Here is a 20878-nt window from a genome sequence, read left to right on the forward strand (position 1 = left end):
GACTGACTGGCTCTGCTGCTCCTTTTTATATGGCCCTCCTGGCCCCTGATTGGCCACTCCTGCAGCCACTCTAAGCCACTTAGAGGACTTCTCTTCTGTTTCTCTCTGGGACTGGGTGTAGCAGGACCCTAAGGTCTCCACTAGAAGTGCTCTGGGACTAGTCCACCCCATCACAGTCTCATAGAAAGATCATGTGCAAAAGATCATTTCTACGAGTACTGGGGTTGGCATTCCAGAATCATCACAGCACACTATATTCTTGCAATTTAGATCAATTTTGAAAATGTTATACAAATTGTTCCTGAGCAGTTTTGTAGGCAACACACCTGATACAGAAACTGGGAGAGTCACTTATTGTCTTCACTTAAAATCTGGTGCATGTGCATGGCTTAGATTGTGGCATTTGAACAGATCACTCATACTTGAAACAGCACTCAGTATCTTTACAAATACAGGCAATAAGCCAAACTTGACATTCTGGATAACAGAAATTTAAAAAAAAATGCTTCAGGATGACTCAGTGACTCAACTTTTGAGATCTTTGGCATCTTAGTTTAAACCCGCAGTTGCTGGAGATAAGTGATTATGTGAGAATCTCATCTTTCACTTTGGGGAAAAAAGGGTTCTAGCCCTTATAGTTGGGGAGATATGACCCAAGTTTGCCCTAACACCCAGAAACCAAATGAAAAGAACCCCAATTTTTTTCTAATTTCATAATTTTTAAGGCAGTTTGGGACTTCCCTTGCTTCTCAAATCTCCACTGTAGCCACCATTACTATATCTCCAACCCAATTATTGATACAGTAGAAGACCCCTTCTGTATAATCTGGAACACAGTTTAAAATTCCGGCTCTCTGATCCTCCTTTCTTCCCTCTCCTCACATTTCTTCCTCCACCTCAGTATAAGCCTTATGCTTTGGTTCTTTTATTGCTTGCCTAGATTTGTCTTTACTATTGTTCCATAGTAATGCATATTCTCCTACACCATGTATCAGGATATATTTTGCAACACCTCCTGGAATCAGATCTTTGAAGGCCTAAGGGAAGCTAAAATTACTTTTTTTCTAAATGCCCTGGATGGTTCAGGGGAAAGAGGGAAGAAATTAATGTATGGACCTTTCTAGTGTAGAAATGATAACCTTGTTAGGCGCTTCTTCTTAGTGTATGCGCAACATGCCTCAGGTGGCACATGACCAGGATTCATCACCATATTTGGTCCACTGGTTGGATCATTGGCTTCCCCGGCCTGGGCTAGATACTGCTACTATGATGCTAAGTATAGTATAAATGCTAGAGAAATTCTAAAGACTTCAGGGCCACCCCTTGAGTTATACTCCTGAGTTTATTCTATGGGCTTTCATTTACTTCTGCTGACTCAGCAAAATCGAATAGCAAGGAGTACTGTTTCTGTGTTACTTTCAGGCACTTCAAAGACTCATTATGGTATTATCTCTGGATATTCAGGCTACAGAATAAACATTTAAAATGTTAATGGTGATGGGTAGAAAGGCTTTTCTAAATCTTTTCATTTAATTCATTTTCATAGACAACATCCATCAAGACCTGCATTTGTTCTCCGCTTTGACCAGTCCATTTATTAAAGATGGCTAGAACTTTCTTAGCACTGAACACTTAAATTTTGTAAGTAGCTTCCAAGAGAAAGATATCAATACATGATTAAATATCCAAATAAAAAATAGTTCTGAAGTGCACTTCACTGGGCTTCCCTAACAAAATGAACACCACACAGCAGCATATGAGCCTGACTTTTACACCACAATTACTGAGGATAATGGATTAAAGGTGTTAATTATTTCCAAAGGTTTCTAGCTTTGCTCTTTCCATATTTTCTCCTACCTGATCAGGGATTCAGCTGGTTAAAAGTATGACAGGGTAACTGCAAAGGTTTTAGAATTGCTGTAGCCACAAATAAACCTGCTGAAATCCTGAGAAGCATGCTGGTTTATCATCAGAGAGCCTACATCCAATCACATTAAGACTACTGATGTGCAATGGAAGCAGCAATTCTCTCAGGCAAAGAAAGGCATGAACAATTTTATTTGTATGCTAAAAATATTCATAAAGTATTCACGGCTGGGAGATGCACTTTTTGTGAGTCTTAGCATTTATCATCACCACACGCATCCAACTGCTTCTAACTCTTAGAAATAATGAACTACAGTATTACTAGTGGAAACTTATATCAATAACGTAGTCATTACCGTACAAGTAGCATACATCACTCCATGGTAACCTATTCTCACTCACCAGCAGTACACAAGTTGATTGGAATAGGATGACCCCAAACTCACTTTTTTCCTTTTAAAGTAGTCCAATATTAAATAAATATACTTGTATTAAAACCTTTTTTAAACCTAGAAATTAATTCAAAGCTATAGGAGCTATATTTTTATATCACTAAATATCTTGGCTGGGATAAATATTGTATAGTTTAAATTCACAGAGAACATGCATTATAAAAGGTAACATCTAGTGGTAGAAGTTCAGAACTACAATACAGCATTTTGGGAAAGTCCTTTAACATAATACGAAAAACTGAATACTTTTTATAGGACTGTATTTTCCAGTAGAGGAGAAAGTGGAAGGACATCATCAGCAAGCACATTTGTAGCCAAACCCAGAAACCACCTCTATCAGCACTGTTTTGGTTCCATCAGCTTTCTTGGTATGGACAGCTTATTAGGATGGAAGACCAACAAATTACAAAGCATGTTTACCAAGGAATGTCACTACATGGCCAGCAATCACATGGTCACCCAAAAATACGGTGGCATGATAACAGCACCAATGATGGACGTAATCTGAATATCCAGCCAGTCAGTCTTAAAGACTTAAGACCTAGCCAGAGATTCATCCGGTAGCACTTGATCTGCAAAGAAGCTACTTCCCCTTGAGATTTGCCATGGTAATGATGAGACAGAAAACCTGAAATCCTGGGTGAAACTTCCAAAGAGTAACTGTCAATATTATATGTAATTAAGTTATCTTCAAAAGGGACACGGCCAACTTTAAAAAAAAATAAACCAGATTTTTTTAGCTTACTATTATTACAAGTGATACCTATAGTTGCTGTATGTGAAAGAAGCCAAGGAGGAAAAATAATTCTACTTTTTCCATCTGACAAAAAATACTTCCCACAGTTTAGGACGCTGCTGAAATTGTTGATTAATACATTGAATCAAGGGCTCAAAAAAGGCACAAATCCCAGGGGAAGGGAAATCCCCCTCTGTCGAGCTGTCTAGAGTAGTTCACGAGCATGACTGCCAACTCAGGACAGACAGTTAAGAAACAGGGCATAAACCCCAGATTGTGTGTTCTATAATTAGATTTCACCAATCAAGTATCAAGTGTGAACTCCTCAAGCACTATAACAGCCTTATGATGAAAAAAGAAAAGGAGTACTTGTGGCACCTTAGAGACTAACCAGTTTATTTGAGCATGAGCTTTCGTGAGCTACAGCTCACTTCATCGGATGCATAGCATATCGTGGAAACTGCAGAAGACATTATATACACACAGAGACCATGAAACAAAACTTCCTCCCACCCCACTCCCCCGCTGGCAACAGCTTATCTAAAGTGATCATCAAGTAGAGCCATTTCCAGCACAAATCCAGGTTTTCTCACCCTTCCCCCCCTCCCCCCCCCCCCACACACACATACAAACTCACTCTCCTGCTGGCAACAGCCCATCCCCCTTTGAAACCTGGCAACAGCCCATCCCCCCTTTTCTCACCCTGGATTAGTGCTGGAGGTGACCCACCTTGATTATCATGCGCATTATAAAGAGGGGTTTCAAAGGGGGATGGGCTGTTGCCAGCAGGAGAGTGAGTTTGTATGTGTGTGTTGGGGGGGAGGGGGGGAAGGGTGAGAAAACCTGGATTTGTGCTGGAAATGGCTCTACTTGATGATCACTTTAGATAAGCTGTTGCCAGCGGGGGAGTGGGGTGGGAGGAAGTTTTGTTTCATGGTCTCTGTGTGTATATAATGTCTTCTGCAGTTTCCACGATATGCTATGCATCCGATGAAGTGAGCTGTAGCTCACGAAAGCTCATGCTCAAATAAACTGGTTAGTCTCTAAGGTGCCACAAGTACTCCTTTTCTTTTTACGAATACAGACTAACACGGCTGTTACTCTGAAACCAGCCTTATGATGGAGTCACAGACAGTCCCCTTGGGCACTCCAGTCTATCTTGCCACCCTGACAAGCCTGCCTTTGTGATTTTTGGTGTAAAGGACCATCTGTCACAAAAATATTCAGGTTATTCCCAGTCCCAAATGACCAGGCACTTTCCCAGGTCAACTGCACCTCCGATCACACACGAAAGGCAACGCTTGTAGCCAATCCTGTAATGAACTAACTAACTAAGAAAAGGAAACAGAGTTATTTACAAGGTTAAAGAAAGTAAACACATACACACACGAGTTACAGTCTCAGGTTCCAAGAAGTAATAGAAGCTGCTGTAATGTACAGGTTCTATATGTCCTTTAAGACTAACTCAAGCTAAGCAGTTTGTAGACCCTTTGCTTATGCTTAGAAATATTGCCCTCTTTAAATTCCAAGCAGCATAGTGATGACAATTTCTTCTTGACAGGGATTTTTACTCCCTTGTGCCAGAGATCAAGATGTGAGGTGATGAGTGTTTGTGCCCATCCCCTTTTTGGGGATCTGGGAAAAACAATCAACAAAGTTGTTTGTCCACTGATGTACAACAACCACCTTCTTTTGTTGGGCAGAAGATGACACTTCTTGTGGTAAACTAGTATTTCACACTTGGTAATGCTTCTCTCCTGCCTGTGGGCTTTTACAGTTTTAGCAAACACTTTTACAGTTACAGAGCAAACACATAAAATATGACCTTATAACACATAATACAGATATTATAAGTAAGATTAATACACGCGCACACGGCTCTCGCCCACAGGCACCACCACCCCCCAGTTCCCGGCCAATGGGAGTGCGGTGCTCAGGGCAGGGGCAGCGCATGGAGTCCCTTGCCGCCCCGCCCCCCGCCTAGGAGCCAGACCAGCAGCTGGTCACTTCTGGGGCGCAGCACAGAACAGGTAGGGACTAGCCTGCATTAGCCAGGCAGCACCGCCGATGGGACTTTTAAAGGCCCAGTCAGCGGTGCTGACCAGAGCTGCCACGACCCAGTGCCTTACATTCCGCAACCCAGTACTGGGTTGTGAGCCACAGTTTGAAAACCACTGGTCTACATCACAATACAATTATCACAGATGGAATTCTTGCTGCATCTCAGAGTAGTCAAGGACTTGAATGATCATTGAACTACTCATGGTTAGAAGCGATCCCTTGAAAATAAGAAAGAGGAACAGTAGCAGTGTGTTATAGGGACATCTTTCACGAGCACCTAAATTCACTACAAAATAAAACTATATTTAAAAAGATAGAAAAAGATGGATTATGGGTCTGATCCAAATCCCACAGACATCAACAGGAATGGAATCTCTCACTAGAATATAAGAACTGCCATACTGGGTCAAATTAATGGCCCATCTAGCCCAGTATCGTGTTTCTGACAGTGGCCTGTACCAGACCTTCAGTGTGAGTGTACTGAACAATGCAGTTGGAGTGATCCACACCTATCTTTCCCTCCCGGTTTCTGACAGAGGTTATGGGTCACCCCAAGCATGGGACTGCATCCCTGACTATCTTGGCTAACAACCATTGAGGGACATATCATCCATTAACTCATTTGTGGGGGGGGGCGGTTAAACCCCATTACACTTTTGGTCATAACAACCACCCATGGCAATGAGTTCCATTAGTTAAATGTGCATTGTGTGAGAAAGTATTTGCTCTTGTTTGTCTGCTGCCTATTAATTTCATTGGGAGACCTCTGGGGGGGTTTTATTGTGGGAAGGGGTAAATAACACTTCTCAATTCACTTTTCCCCACATCATTCATGACTTTAGAGACCTCTATCATATCCTCCTCATAGCGGTCTCTTTTCTAAACTGAACAGCCTGAATCTTTTAAGTTTCTCCTCATATGGAAACCGTTCCATACCCTTGATCATTTTTGTTGCCCTTCTCTGGAACCTTTTCAAGTTCCACTATATCCCTTTGGAAATTGGGTGACGAGAAGTGGACACAGTATTCAAGATGAGGGTGCACCATGGATTTATATAGTAGCATTATGACTGGGCTCTTTTGACTGGGCCAACATCCATCTTACTCAACACAAGATAGACATGGATTGGTAACCATAAAAACTCAACACTTGCCTCAAGTTGCCACAAAGTGACATCAAAGATTCACTCAAGATTAAGTATGGTAACTACTGGTAAATCAGTTTTTAAATGGTGGCTAAACATGTTCATTGTAACAGTGTTAGCATATTTCCTATTTAAGTGCTTAAAAGGACTCATGGGCCTAATATAAATAGTAATGCTGAGCAATAAGTCAGGATATTTCAAAAGGTAATAAAAGGGTATCACATTAATCTAAACAATACTGTTTTGTCTAAGCATTCTCCATCTCAAAATATGATGTACAGCAGGGGTTCTCAACCTTTTTCTTTCTGAGCCCCCTCCCCCCCCCAACATGCTATAAAAACCCCATAGCCCACCTATGCCACAATAACTGGTTTTCTGCATATAAAAGCCAGGGCTGGTGTCAGGGGGTAGCAAGCAGGGCAATTGCCTGGGGCCTCATGCCACAGGGGCTCCCGCGAAGCTACAGTGCTCAGGCGTCGGCTTCAGCCCTGGGTGGCAGGGCTCAGGGCCATGGCTTCTGCTTTAGCTTTCTACCCTGGGCCCCAGTGAGTCTAATACTGGCCCTGCTTGGTAGCTCCCCTGAAACCTGTTCATGGCCCCCGTAGGGGGCCCCAGACGCCTACTTGAGAGCCACTGACGTACAGCATCAGTCCTACTTGTGTCTTCCAACACTGATGCCTATGTGTAGAGCTGCATCTAGCAATAATCAAGGATAAAAGAACTCAAACATGTCCCAACCCATAATCACTGAGACACAACCCAACATGCAGCAAAAAGTCAGATCAACATTTTAAGCATCTCTAAGAGAAGTTTTCCCTTCTACTGTGGAATTTCCATACTGTAAAGTAATTCAGGAAAACTACCACATGAATTATCTAGGATGCACATTAGCCCAGTATCTGCAAAATAGGGTAAGTCCTGGACTATTTATTTCTTTTTTCCTCTTGCATGAAAAAAGATTTTCTTTCAAAATCACAAATCCAAATTTAAAAATGTCACCCAGATTCCAAACTGTTTCAGCATGTATGTCTAACTTTTGCCTGCCCTTTTCTTTCTGAAATTCCAAACTGTGACACTTGGTAACATTCAAACAGCTCAAAAGCACTTTTAGCAACTCCAGAGAGACAGGCAGCAAAGCCATTACAAATATGAAAGCCTACAATGTACACATCTGTTTGGAAGACCTGGAAGACCTCTGTTCTGATAAAACAGTGAGGAAGCAAGATGTATGTAGTAAAAATAGTAGAAAATACAGTCAATTGTATGTAATTTTTACAAACACTGAAATTTTACTACGGAAGATAAACCTTAATATTTTCAGTAACCACAGAAGGAAATTTTACCCTCTAGCAAATCCTTTCATTCAAAGTAGCAATGCTTCAAACAGACACATGAGCAATGTATAAAGTAACATGATTTAATCTCTCACATCTCAATAAAATCTCATTATAGAATATTTTTTTTAAAAAATAATCCTAGGACAACTGACTTTATTTACCAGTGTCATACAGTAATAAAAATGTCATTTATCATCCTACAGGAAGTATGTTTTGCTACAGTGTACTGACAACAAAATACTTTTTACCATCCTGATAACATGAAATATCAAAAGAGCCTCAAATGACATGATGTGCCAGTTTTAAATGTCCTGGTTTTGTAGGGCATTCCCTACAGGATCCTGACGCAGGGAAGGAAGGTAAGCAGCAGGATACGGACCCTGGACTTCAGGAAAGCAGACTTCGACTCCCTCAGGGAACAGATGGCCAGGATCCCCTGGGGGACTAACATGAAGGGGAAGGGAGTCCAGGAGAGCTGGCTGTATTTCAAGGAATCCCTGTTGAGGTTACAGGGACAAACCATCCCGATGAGTCGAAAGAATAGTAAATATGGCAGGCGACCAGCTTGGCTTAATGGTGAAATCCTAGCGGATCTTAAACATAAAAAAGAAGCTTACAAGAAGTGGAAGGTTGGACATATGACCAGGGAAGAGTATAAAAATATTGCTCGGGCATGTAGGAAAGATATCAGGAGGGCCAAATCGCACCTGGAGCTGCAGCTAGCAAGAGATGTCAAGAGTAACAAGAAGGGTTTCTTCAGGTATGTTGGCAACAAGAAGAAAGCCAAGGAAAGTGTGGGCCCCTTACTGAATGAGGGAGGCAACCTAGTGACAGAGGATGTGGAAAAAGCTAATGTACTCAATGCTTTTTTTGCCTCTGTTTTCACTAACAAGGTCAGCTCCCAGACTGCTGCGCTGGGCATCACAAAATGGGGAAGAGATGGCCAGCCCTCTGTAGAGATAGAGGTGGTTAGGGACTATTTAGAAAAGCTGGACGTGCACAAGTCCATGGGGCCGGACGAATTGCATCCGAGAGTGCTGAAGGAATTGGCGGCTGTGATTGCAGAGCCCTTGGCCATTATCTTTGAAAACTCGTGGCGAACGGGGGAAGTCCCGGATGACTGGAAAAAGGCTAATGTAGTGCCCATCTTTAAAAAAGGGAAGAAGGAGGATCCTGGGAACTACAGGCCAGTCAGCCTCACCTCAGTCCCTGGAAAAATCATGGAGCAGGTCCTCAAAGAATCAATCCTGAAGCACTTACATGAGAGGAAAGTGATCAGGAACAGTCAGCATGGATTCACCAAGGGAAGGTCATGCCTGACTAATCTAATCGCCTTTTATGATGAGATTACTGGTTCTGTGGATGAAGGGAAAGCAGTGGATGTATTGTTTCTTGACTTTAGCAAAGCTTTTGACACGGTCTCCCACAGCATTCTTGTCAGCAAGTTAAGGAAGTATGGGCTGGATGAATGCACTATAAGGTGGGTAGAAAGCTGGCTAGATTGTCGGGCTCAACGGGTAGTGATCAATGGCTCCATGTCTAGTTGGCAGCCGGTGTCAAGTGGAGTGCCCCAGGGGTCGGTCCTGGGGCCGGTTTTGTTCAATATCTTCATAAATGATCTGGAGGATGGTGTGGATTGCACTCTCAGCAAATTTGCGGATGATACTAAACTGGGAGGAGTGGTAGATACGCTGGAGGGGAGGGATAGGATACAGAAGGACCTAGACAAATTGGAGGATTGGGCCAAAAGAAATCTGATGAGGTTCAATAAGGATAAGTGCAGGGTCCTGCACTTAGGACGGAAGAACCCAATGCACCGCTACAGACTAGGGACCGAATGGCTAGGCAGCAGTTCTGCGGAAAAGGACCTAGGGGTGACAGTGGACGAGAAGCTGGATATGAGTCAGCAGTGTGCCCTTGTTGCCAAGAAGGCCAATGGCATTTTGGGATGTATAAGTAGGGGCATAGCGAGCAGATCGAGGGACGTGATCGTTCCCCTCTATTCGACACTGGTGAGGCCTCATCTGGAGTACTGTGTCCAGTTTTGGGCCCCACACTACAAGAAGGATGTGGATAAATTGGAAAGAGTCCAGCGAAGGGCAACAAAAATGATTAGGGGTCTAGAGCACATGACTTATGAGGAGAGGCTGAGGGAGCTGGGATTGTTTAGTCTGCAGAAGAGAAGAATGAGGGGGGATTTGATAGCTGCTTTCAACTACCTGAAAGGGGGTTCCAAAGAGGATGGCTCTAGACTGTTCTCAATGGTAGCAGATGACAGAACGAGGAGTAATGGTCTCAAGTTGCAATGGGGGAGGTTTAGATTGGATATTAGGAAAAACTTTTTCACTAAGAGTGTGGTGAAACACTGGAATGCGTTACCTAGGGAGGTGGTAGAATCTCCTTCCTTACAGGTTTTTAAGGTCAGGCTTGACAAAGCCCTGGCTGGGATGATTTAACTGGGACTTGGTCCTGCTTTGAGCAGGGGGTTGGACTAGATGACCTTCTGGGGTCCCTTCCAACCCTGATATTCTATGATTCTATGATTCCCAGCTGCTTATATTAAAACGGAATCTTTTCCCTGCTTTCAGTACAGTCATAGGATATCTAAGTGCTTGCACCAGGTAAGAGCAGCACAGGGTCTATCCACTAGCCAGCTGTTCCTTGCCTGGCTACTAAGCAGAACCAACCTCCACTCGCAGGAGAGGTATTTCCAGTAGGGATAAGGAGGTTTTAGTACCGTTATACAAGACATTGGTGAGACCTCACCTGGAATACTGTGTGCAGTTCTGGTCTCCCATGTTTAAGAAAGATGAATTCAAACTGGAACAGGTACAGAAAAGGGCAACTAGGATGATCCGAGAAATGGAAAACTTGTCTTATGAAAGGAGACTCAAGGAGCTTGGCTTGTTTAGCCCAACTAAAAGAAGGTTGAGGGGAGATATGATTGCTCTCTATAAATATATCAGAGGGATAAATACCAGAGAGGGAGAGGAATTATTTAAGCTCAGTACCAATGTGGACACAAGAACAAATGAATATAAACTGGCCACCAGGAAGTTTAGACTTGAAATTAGACGAAGGTTTCTAACCATCAGAGGAGTGAAGTTTTGGAATAACCTTCCAAGGGAAGCAGTGGGGGCAAAAGATCTATCTGGCTTTAAGATTAAACTCAATAAGTTTATGGAGGAGATGGTATGATGGGACAACGTGATTTTGGTAATTAAATATTCATGGTAAATAGGCCTAATGGCCTGTGATGGGATGTTAGATGGGGTGGGATCTGAGTTACCCAGGAAAGAATTTTCTATAGTATCTGGCAGGTGAATCTTGCCCATATGCTCAGGGTTTAGCTGATCACCATATTTGGGGTCGGGAAGGAATTTTCCTCCAGGGCAGATTGGAAGAGGCCCTGGAGGTTTTTCGCCTTCCTCTGTAGCATGGGGCACAGGTCACTTGCTGGAAGATTCTCTGCTCCTTGAGGTCTTTAAACCACGATTTGAGGACTTCAATACCTCAGACATAGGTGAGAGGTTTTTCGCAGGAGTGGGTGGGTGAGATTCTGTGGCCTGAGTTGTGCAGGAGGTCAGACTAGATGATAATAATGGTCCCTTCTGACCTTAGTATCTATGAATCTATAGCAAAAATTGAAATTCCCTTTATATTCCCTAAAGCTAGTATTCAGGTCTAACATAGAAACTCCCCTGTGTTGGATGCAACACTTTTTGGGTGAGGAAATTATCATCTAGAATACTTAGAAATTCCAAATAAGTTTTAGTACTGGCAGCCTGAGACCTCCAGCATTCATCATTCAGATAGAGATCCCCCATGACGTCACACCATTTTTTCCTATGTGTTACAGACAGGTGCTTAAGGAGCTGGTCATCCTCTTCTCTATGTCTCCTACCAACAGTTCCTGTCCAACAATGCAGAGAGAGACTCAGAAATTGTAGCTCCCATTCAACAGCACAAGAAAGCAGGGACTTTTAGATGGTACAGTGAACCAGCCATGTTCACACTATAATTCTTGGTTAGTTTAACTTGAAAAAAGTTTGTTACATTTATATTCACACACTCGTCTCATCTAGTCCTTTTCTGGATTATTACACAGTAAAACTTCCTATTTGTGTTAATTTATTTATACTTAAATATTACACAACTAAGTGTTAAATGCAAGCTCTCCATCCCTTAAGAAGATCACTATCACCCTAGCACTTATAGATGTGAAGATGATAATCCAAATGAGAACTAATAGCGTTGCCTGATTTTGCAGACAGCTCCAGGCCCTCTGCTGCCACTCCCAGCTTTGCATGAAAACAGCTGTAGCATGAAAATAGCAAGTCTCAAATCAGTTTCACAGCTGCTATTCAGAACCCTGTGAGGGTAGCTTTGAATCTGTCAAGGATTATGACCATTTCAATTGGCTGCTGTTTGGAAAAGCTATTGTATGAGCAACAATAGAGACAAGCAGTGGAGTTACTTACAATGGAAGAAGGCCCAAAAAAAGAGGGCTGGGGGAAAAGTACAGTAGGGGAGGACCAGCAACCTAACATCAGCCAGCAAGCTCTCGAGGAGTAGAAGGGACAGAAAGCTCCATCCCTTTCAATACTTTGCAGGAGTTTCACATTTAACAAGAAACCTACCAGGCAGAGAAAGATATGAAAGAAAGAATTCTCACATGGGGGGCAGGAAAAGCACATTGGAAGAAATCCCCTCACTCTCTCCCTGCCTATCTGCTGACAGTTATTGGGCTTTTCACAAGCATGTTGCAATTGAGACTTAGTCTTAAACCCACCCTCAACGTTTGTATCCACCTCTGGTTAGTTGATATCTGCTCAATTTTTCAAGCTATTTCAGTTGTCTTTGCAAATTAGATTAAAAACATCGTCAAATACCAAAGACGGCTGTGCAGACCAATTTACAAAAATCTACTATATACAGACAAATATTTTTGTACTCTGAATATAATTTGACACAGCTATTATATTTCAGGACAGTAAGAACCTTTAAAAAGGAGATACTGGTTTAGAAGACAACCTGCTGCAAACAAACTGGAGTGCTGATATTTACAGGTATGTAAAGTTGTTCTTTTGGTTTTAGTTATGTCTTCTGACTAAGCCTTGATGACATTTCCTATTCATCTTGTTTTAACAAAGAAAGAAATTAAGCTTATCTAACCTAATCACTGGTTCAGAAGGATTAGTAACATCTGTCTCCATCTTCCTCAAGATCTACCAAATGCATTCATATGTTTCTGCAAGTAATGGACCTGAACAACCACTTAAAGGGGTGCCATCAACAACAAAACTTCACTTTCCCATCAGAATCTTTTCATCCATTATATTAAAAACAACACAGATTTCTACAACTGAATGAGATTAGTGGGAGAGGGATCTATTTGTCTCCAGTTTTTTTACTTTGTGCATTATATATAGTCAGATTCCCTGGTGTCTGTGGGGCTTTCACCACACAACAAGGGAAGAAAACAACAACATGTGCTTTTAAAAACATAGGAGAGTGACAATAAAGACAAATATTGATGGGGAGAGGTTGGGAGAGCCAGGTAAAATACCTAAACGAGCGTAACACATTTTTTTTTTAAACTGACTAGACTGCATTAACAGTATCTTTCTAAAGGTAAAGAAAAATGTAATATAAAATGTAATCAAATAGTCCATTTACGAAGAAGAAAGCGGTCTTAAATTTAAGAGTAATTTAACAAACAGGAAGCTGTCATCTTGATAATATGAGACAGGAAATGCAAATCAGCCTCGGAACATGAGAGACATTTAAAGCAGTTTCTAAGACAGTTACTAGTATTTTGTAGAACAAATATTTTTAACTATGCTGAATATAAAGTTGCCTTACACTAATTTACATGCATTCAAATGCCAAGCAACAATTTCATTGTCTCAAACCGTTTGGAGAATGGGATTCCTGCTGGGAAGTATCAGTAAAATGCAAGTTCCAATTGAGAGGCTGCACGGTGTTATGAAAATACTGAAACAGTTGTTCCCAAAAACAGAATGGGTTTTTAAAAGATATAGTCCTAATTAGTGAATATTTAGCAAACCAAAGAAATACGGTAACTATCTTTCCAGTTTTCCTTTTAAGATATTATATATGCGACAATGGCGATATACTATTCCTTACTAAACTCGTTCACTTCAACTTAATATTTAGGTACATAATGATTTAAAGCCCAGAAAGGAGATGAGCACCACTGGGATAAGAACACCACTGGGATATGGGCCACTCATTGAACCATAATGAAATGACTCTCCTATGACCAAGGTGGTCGCAGAATACATAGATATAGTCAATGACTTGAAAAAACAAGACAGTTATGAATAACCCTCCATTTCAACTTACTCTTTTTAAAGCAAAAACAACGAGGAGTCCTTGTGGCACCTTAGAGACCAACAAATTTTTAAAATAGTTTCCATAGTCTATTTCTAACCAACACACATTTGCTATAACTACATTGGTAGTTGTTATATTAATAAAGATGTCAGGCATCAAACTCTGCCCCCACAAGTAAGGGCAGCTCAATCTCCACAGTCAGTAGGCTAATCCTTACATTAATACTGGACAGTAATTAAAGGTAGTTCAGAAAAGCAAAGCATAATTAAATTACACAACAGCCTGTAAATCTTGTACCAACATATGGCTGTCTGAGTGTCAGTGGAAGAGGAAGAAATGAAAACATAGAAAAATGATAACTTTTTTTATTTTAAGATTTCAAAACATGAACTATAGAGTTTAACTCCTCCGAAATTACTATACCAAATTGTCTGCGCTAGGGTGTAGAGAATCACTCTGCAGTTCAATGCCACCCTTTGTCCTTGAGCAAAGAAAACCTTCTAATCCAGTGGCCATGATGAAGGCATCAATTCCATACACACACACTGTAACAAGGTAAAAAAGACAAAAACACCCACAAAAGAAGAGCAATTCTTGACTTGAAATGAAACCAAATTGAAATAAGGAAGGTGTGCCTAAAGAGCAACATAAATCTGAAATAAGGAAGGTGGGGGAAACAATGCAAAAGTCTAGTACAGAGATATGAGGAATCTAGGGGTAGCAAAGTAAAATTTAAATGTGATTAAGAGGAAAAAACAAAACTGCTGAAATAAAATTAACTATGCCCAACTTTATATATGCCATCTACCAAACAACAACAAATTAAGAATGTAGAACCAATAGAGATGAACAAGGAAGTGCAAGAAGTTAACAGTAATAAGTAAAAGAAACTACATTCAAGAGGCTGAAAAAGTCACAAGAGATAGGGATCAGAAATGCCATTCACCTGCATCAACAGGTGGTGGAAATTGATGGGTCCTGTGGCGAAAGGGGGCCTATCCCAGCAGCAAGGGAGGGAGACACTCACCAAGGGACAATACGTAGCTCCTCCCTTGAAAGTCTCTGGCACCCATTGGCCTTCTGTGGGAGAGAGGTGCAGTTTGGCCAGCATTCCCCAGCTTCCAGGATTTAGCCCAGCACGGGGCCATATGAAACCTCTTTCGGCTCTATTCCAGCAGTCCACCCTGCCCATCTAAACTAGGAATGGAAACCCAGACAGATGCTGCGAGTGGAATTCAAATCTAGGAACTGTTCACAAGATCATGAAGAGAGGGGCTACCCCACAGTGCCAGGCACCTACCACACAGGGCTTTACCGATCAAACACAACACCTTTTAATACACCTGGAAATAAACTGGTTGCCTGTGCATTCATTGCTCTAATCCAATGGCTCTCAATCTTTAGCAACCCAAGGACCCCCATTTTTATTGAAAACTGTTTAATGGACTTCCAAGCCAGCTTCTAATTTTCCCCAGGGGTGTTAAACCCGCACTCAACCCCAGGCCCCGCCCCCACTCCACCCCTTTCCCCAAGGCCCCACCCCCACCTCTTCCCACCCCACCCCTGCCCCTCCTCTTCCCTGCCACTTTCCACACCACTCCCCACTCCTCCCTCTCCCCACCAGGGCCTCCTGAACAGCTGTTCCATGGTGTGCAGGAGGGGGGCAGGAGCTGATCAGAGGGCCGGTGGCCCCGGACGTGACTCTCAGACCCTCTGGAAAACCGCTGCTCTAATCAAATAGGCATTTATCGCGCCTGCAGCTGGAGTTTCTTTAAGAGTGATCTTTAAGAGTAACCACATGGAGATCATAGGTTCACCTTCACAATGGATTAATCCAAAAGCAGAGAAAACATGTTTTTCCGAACAAGGTTTACGTCTACTATAGACAAGGCACGTTGCCTTTAACATGTACTGAACTGGTGGAATTAAAGCGTACAGGGAAGCCTAGATTTAATTCCCCCAGCATAGCATGTTAAAGTATGCAATACATGTCTCCTTTAGAGTTTTAAAACATGTTAGTTAGAACATGTTAGCTAACATAACATCTTTAAATCCTAATCTAATAAAGGCCACAAAGTGTGAGATTGTTTCTTCACAGCAGGGACTATCTAAATAGGCAAGACAAAGATAACTGGACTAGATGACCTCTCGAGGTCCCTTACAGTCCTATGATTCTATTAAAGGAAATATTACCCACTTTTAACAATGGGAAATTGAGGTACAGAAAGATTGCAAAGTCAAGATTTTCTAAAGTGACTGGTTATCCTGGGTACTTTCATTTTAAGGCAGGCAATCTGTGTACCGTGGGTACCTTTATTTTTGGGTGCTCTGCAGAAGAGTCTGAAAAGCAGGCTCCTTTAAGTAAGTGCTGAACACTCGCCCCTCTGAAAAATCAGACCTTCATTACAGTATCACAAGTTGGGAAACCAAAAACTGAAACACCTTAAAATCACTTTGGAAACTCTTGCCCTAAGTGACTTGCCCAGGATTACACAGGAAGCCTGTGGCAGAGCAAGGAACAGAACTCAGGTCTCTCGCGCCCGTCCAGTACCTTAACCATAAGACCAATTCTCCTCAGAACTTCAACAGAGTGGGTAGAACTAATCATGAAACACTAGTGTTAAACAACTGTAGTGCCCTAATCATTATACACAATTTTATAAATGGAGTAGGAAAAATGATACTAGTTAATTTCAAGGAGGCATTAAAATATTGTATGAAACAAGAATTTAGAAACTAGGAGAGATGCAATTTCTTTATACAGAAGTGAGACTAATTGCTAACAACAAAGGTTTAGATTATACACTGTTTATTAGCCTTAAATTGGAAGAAAATATATGATGTGGAAACGTATACCTAATTCCAAAGAGGGGCTGGATCTATGTAGCCTCAAAGCCTTTGATTAACCGAACTTTTTTGTATGTTTCTTGATTATATCGTGTCCAGCAGGAATTTAACCATGTAAAAGCTAAACCTGCAAGTACATTTTAAAAAACTACATATTTATTTTAAGGGAACAATTTAGATATGTTTCTGAAACATCTGCAAGTAGTTGTGAAGCATAGCTGAATTTAGACCCTCATCTTAACACCCAGCATAGTATTAGTGCAATGCCATTTTATATCCTGCTTGATTCTAAACACAAGCTCTACACAGCAAGCTAATCAAGGACATAAAAAAAAAATCTAACTTTAGCCAAGCTACAGATAAAGCCAAGGTTAATAAATTCTATCCAGTGCCAACCATGCCCTTAATTATTAGACAGCACGGCTTAAGGAAAGCTGACAGATGGTGAATGGAAGAAAACTAGGACAAGTTCAACTATTAGAATGCTTAGAAAAGACTGAGTGTCTTGCCATTCAACAGGTATTACAATAATAGCACCTTTACACACAATTTGGATAATTGAAAACATTTATATGTGAAATGGAATCAGATGCCTGTTCCCTTGAAAGAAAGAGCCATACTGATAGATTTTAATCCCTTTACTAAACCTTTAAGGAATTGAGAACTGCTACATAATTTTGCATTACATAGTTTGTATGTCCTAATGAGTGCTCTAGGAATAATTTTACTGTAATCTCCCAAGGACTGTCACAAAAATGTGATGTATTTCTAATGAAAGTATCCCAACAAGCAAAAATTTTGTTGTACACATAGTAAATAGGGTTTCCACAATTCTAGGTCATCGTGTTCCATAAATTTAAAACCTAACTTTTTTTAAAATTAGTAAATAATTTCTTTTGTATCAGTTAATTTAAGACTTTGGATTAATCTAGTGCTTGATTGACTTTGTGGTCTGGTTGCTCTGAATGAAGCTAGGCACTGTGCAAGCTTCTCCACACAAGCTTTGCCATGCATTATGAATACTTACCTCACTATACAACATCTCTGCTATTCTAGTCTTGAGCCAAGGCTTTCAGTCATGACAAACTGTGTGTTGATTTTTAGATGTGGACAAATATCCACTAGGAACTAGGATGACACCACTATTACCAAAGGTGAAACAGGGAGGAATTTCAAATCTTTGATGCTCGTGGTCTTCATGCATTCTCTGCTAGAAACTGACACTATATCAGGGAAATCTGACACCTGACGTAACAGAACTAAGGGTATGTCTTCACTACCCGCCGGATCAGTGGGCAGCGATCAATCCAGCGGGGATCGATCTATCGCGTCAAGTCTAGACACGATAAATCGACCCCCAAGCGCTCTCCTGTCGTCTCCTGTACTCCAGCACCATGAGAGGTGCAGGCAGAGTCGACGGGGGAGTGGCAGCAGGCAACTCACCATGGTGAAGACACCAGGGTAAGTCGATCTAAGTACGTCGACTTCAGCTACTTTATTCACGTAGCTGAAGTTGCATAACTTAGATCGATTCCCGCCTCCCCCAGTGTAGACGAGGGCTAAGTTGAACCTTTTAAAAAGTATCAGAAGAGACTCTGTTTAACCAAAGAAAGCATTATATCTGTAAAACTACCCCAGTCCAAACCCTAATGAAGTTAAAGGGAGTCTTTGAATTCACATCAGTGGACTCGCAATCAGGTCGCAGGATTCACTTGCTGTCTGCAGCCACGTTTTACTTTTTCAGCTAGTTAGGTAGAAGAAGATTCCCCACAACCTCATGCCAAACTGTAACCTTCTAGAAACAAAGACATTGACAAGAGTGCACTAAGTTTATCTGACTAATGTGTATAATCATAACCTACAATGCCCAATTACAGGTGTCAATAGAGGAGGTTTAGGAACAAATTGATAAGTTAAACAGTAATAAGTCACCAGGACCAGATGGTATTCAACCAAGAATTCTGAAGGAACTCAAATATGAAATTGCAGAATTACTAACTGTGGTATGATATGTATCTTATCACTTAAATCCAGCCTCTATTCCAGATGACTGGTGGATAGCTAATGTAATGCCAATTTTTAAAAAAGGCTCCAGAGGCGATCCCAGCAATTACAGGCTGATAAGCTTAACTTCAGTACCAGGCATACTAATTGAAACTACAGAAAAGAACAGAATTATCAGACATATGGATGAACATGATATGTTGGGATCAAGTCAATACAGCTTTTGTAAAAGGAAATCATGCCTCAACAATCTATAAGAATTCTTTGAGGGGGTCAAAAACATATAGACTAGAGATCCAGTGGCTATAGTGTACTTGGACTTTCAGTAAGCCTGTGTCAAGATCCCTCACCAAAGGCTCTTCAACAAAGTAGGCAGTCATGGGATAAGAGGGAAGGTCCTCTCATGGATCAGTAACTGATTAAAAGACAGGAAACAAAGGGTAGGAATAAATGGTCAGTTTTCAGCATGGAGAGAGGTAAATAGCCGGGGTCCCTCAAGGATCTGTACAGGGACCTGTGCTGGTCAACATATTCATAAATTATCTGGAAAAAGGGGTAAACAGTGAGGCGACAAATTTGCAGACACTACAAAATTACTCAAGATTGTTAAATCCAAAGCTGACTGTCAAGAATTACAAAGGCATCTCACAAAACTAGGTGACTGGACAACAAAATGACAGGTGAAATTCAATGTTGATAAGTAAAAGTAATGCACATTGAAAAACAAACCCAACTATATACACAAAATGATGGGGGTCTAAATTAGATGTTACTACTCAAGAAAGATCTTGAAGTCATTGTGAGTAGTTCTCTGAAAACATCTGCTCAATATACAGTGGCAGACAAAAAGGCAACAGAATGTCAGAATCCTTAAGGAAAGGGACTGATAATAAAACATAATGCCACTATATAAATCCATGATACACTCACATCTTGAATACTGCATGCAGTTCTAGTTGCCCCATCTCAGAAAAGACGTATTAGAATTGGAAAAGATGCAGAGAAGGTGATGAAAATTGATTAGGGGCATGAAACAGCTTCCAAATTAGGAGAGATTAAAAAGACTGGGACTGTTCAATTTAGAAAAAAAGTTAACGAAGGAGAAGATATGATAGCAGTCTATAAAATCATGGATGGTATGGAGAAAGTGTTATTTACCCCTTCACAAAACACATGACACAAGGGTCACCCAATGAAATTAATTAGCAGCTGGTTTAAAACAAACATAAGGAATTACTTCTTCACACAATGTATAGTCAACCTGCGGAACTTGTTGCCAGGGGATGTTGCAAAAGCCAAAAGTATAACTAGGTTCAAAAAAAGAATTAGAGAAGTTTGTGGGGATAAATCCATTAACGGCTATTAGCCGAGATGGCCAGGGATGCAACCCTATGCTCTGGGTGTCCCTAAGCCTCTGACTGCCAGAAGCTGGGACTGGACCACAGGAGTTGTATCACTCGACAAACTGCCCTGTTCTGTTTATTCCCTCTGAAATATCTGGCACTGGCGGGTTAACTGGGCTGGATGGATCATTGTTCTGACCCATCAGGGCTGTTCTTATGTACACCAAATATATTAACTTCTTATTTGACAACAATGCATACTGCAGTTAAATGAATATCCATTAACTTTGTTTTGGCTATAGGTCAAGACTGAACAGCTTTGGGAGATGAAGAACTTGTTTAATACCTGCCTGGATTGTGCTCAGTGACTGTAATTAGTATCATCAGTCTCCTACACTGTAAAAAGATATTCTAACTTGAAACATAAAACTGATAAGTGCATAGATAACACTGCTTATAATTATTTATATTGCCAGATATTTAACGAGCTATTTTGTTCCACATTATTTATATAGCATTTAGGTGTGGGAGATACTGTATGAAATATGCAAGTCAGATACCTGTCAACTTACCATCTATGGGTCCAATCCTGCTTTCATCAACTTCAAAGAGTGAAGGATCGGACACATGATTTCAGTCGGAGCTCAACAACTCTCAGTATCATGCCCATATAAATTCCATGAGTCAGGAACTTCTTTTCTTTTGTCTCATGGGGTGCTACATAATGG

General features: G+C 41.2%; 1 protein-coding gene across 18 annotated transcripts in view; it reads right to left on the reverse strand.

Annotated features, from left to right (window-relative positions):
• The window catches only part of JAKMIP1 (janus kinase and microtubule interacting protein 1), a 368387-nt gene that overhangs the window by 333120 nt on the left and 14389 nt on the right, over window positions 1–20878 (reverse strand). For 15 of the 18 annotated variants that reach the window (XM_043544679.1, XM_043544668.1, XM_037898090.2 and 12 more), the window contains exon 2: window positions 20723–20867. The exons of the other annotated variants lie outside the window; for them this stretch is intronic. The gene's annotated coding sequence lies outside the window, so the exon portion shown is untranslated. The remainder of the gene's footprint in view (window positions 1–20722; window positions 20868–20878) is intronic. 18 annotated transcript variants of the gene reach the window in all.

This window comes from Chelonia mydas, chromosome 4 (assembly GCF_015237465.2).
Source record: "Chelonia mydas isolate rCheMyd1 chromosome 4, rCheMyd1.pri.v2, whole genome shotgun sequence".
NCBI lineage: Eukaryota > Metazoa > Chordata > Testudines > Cheloniidae > Chelonia > Chelonia mydas.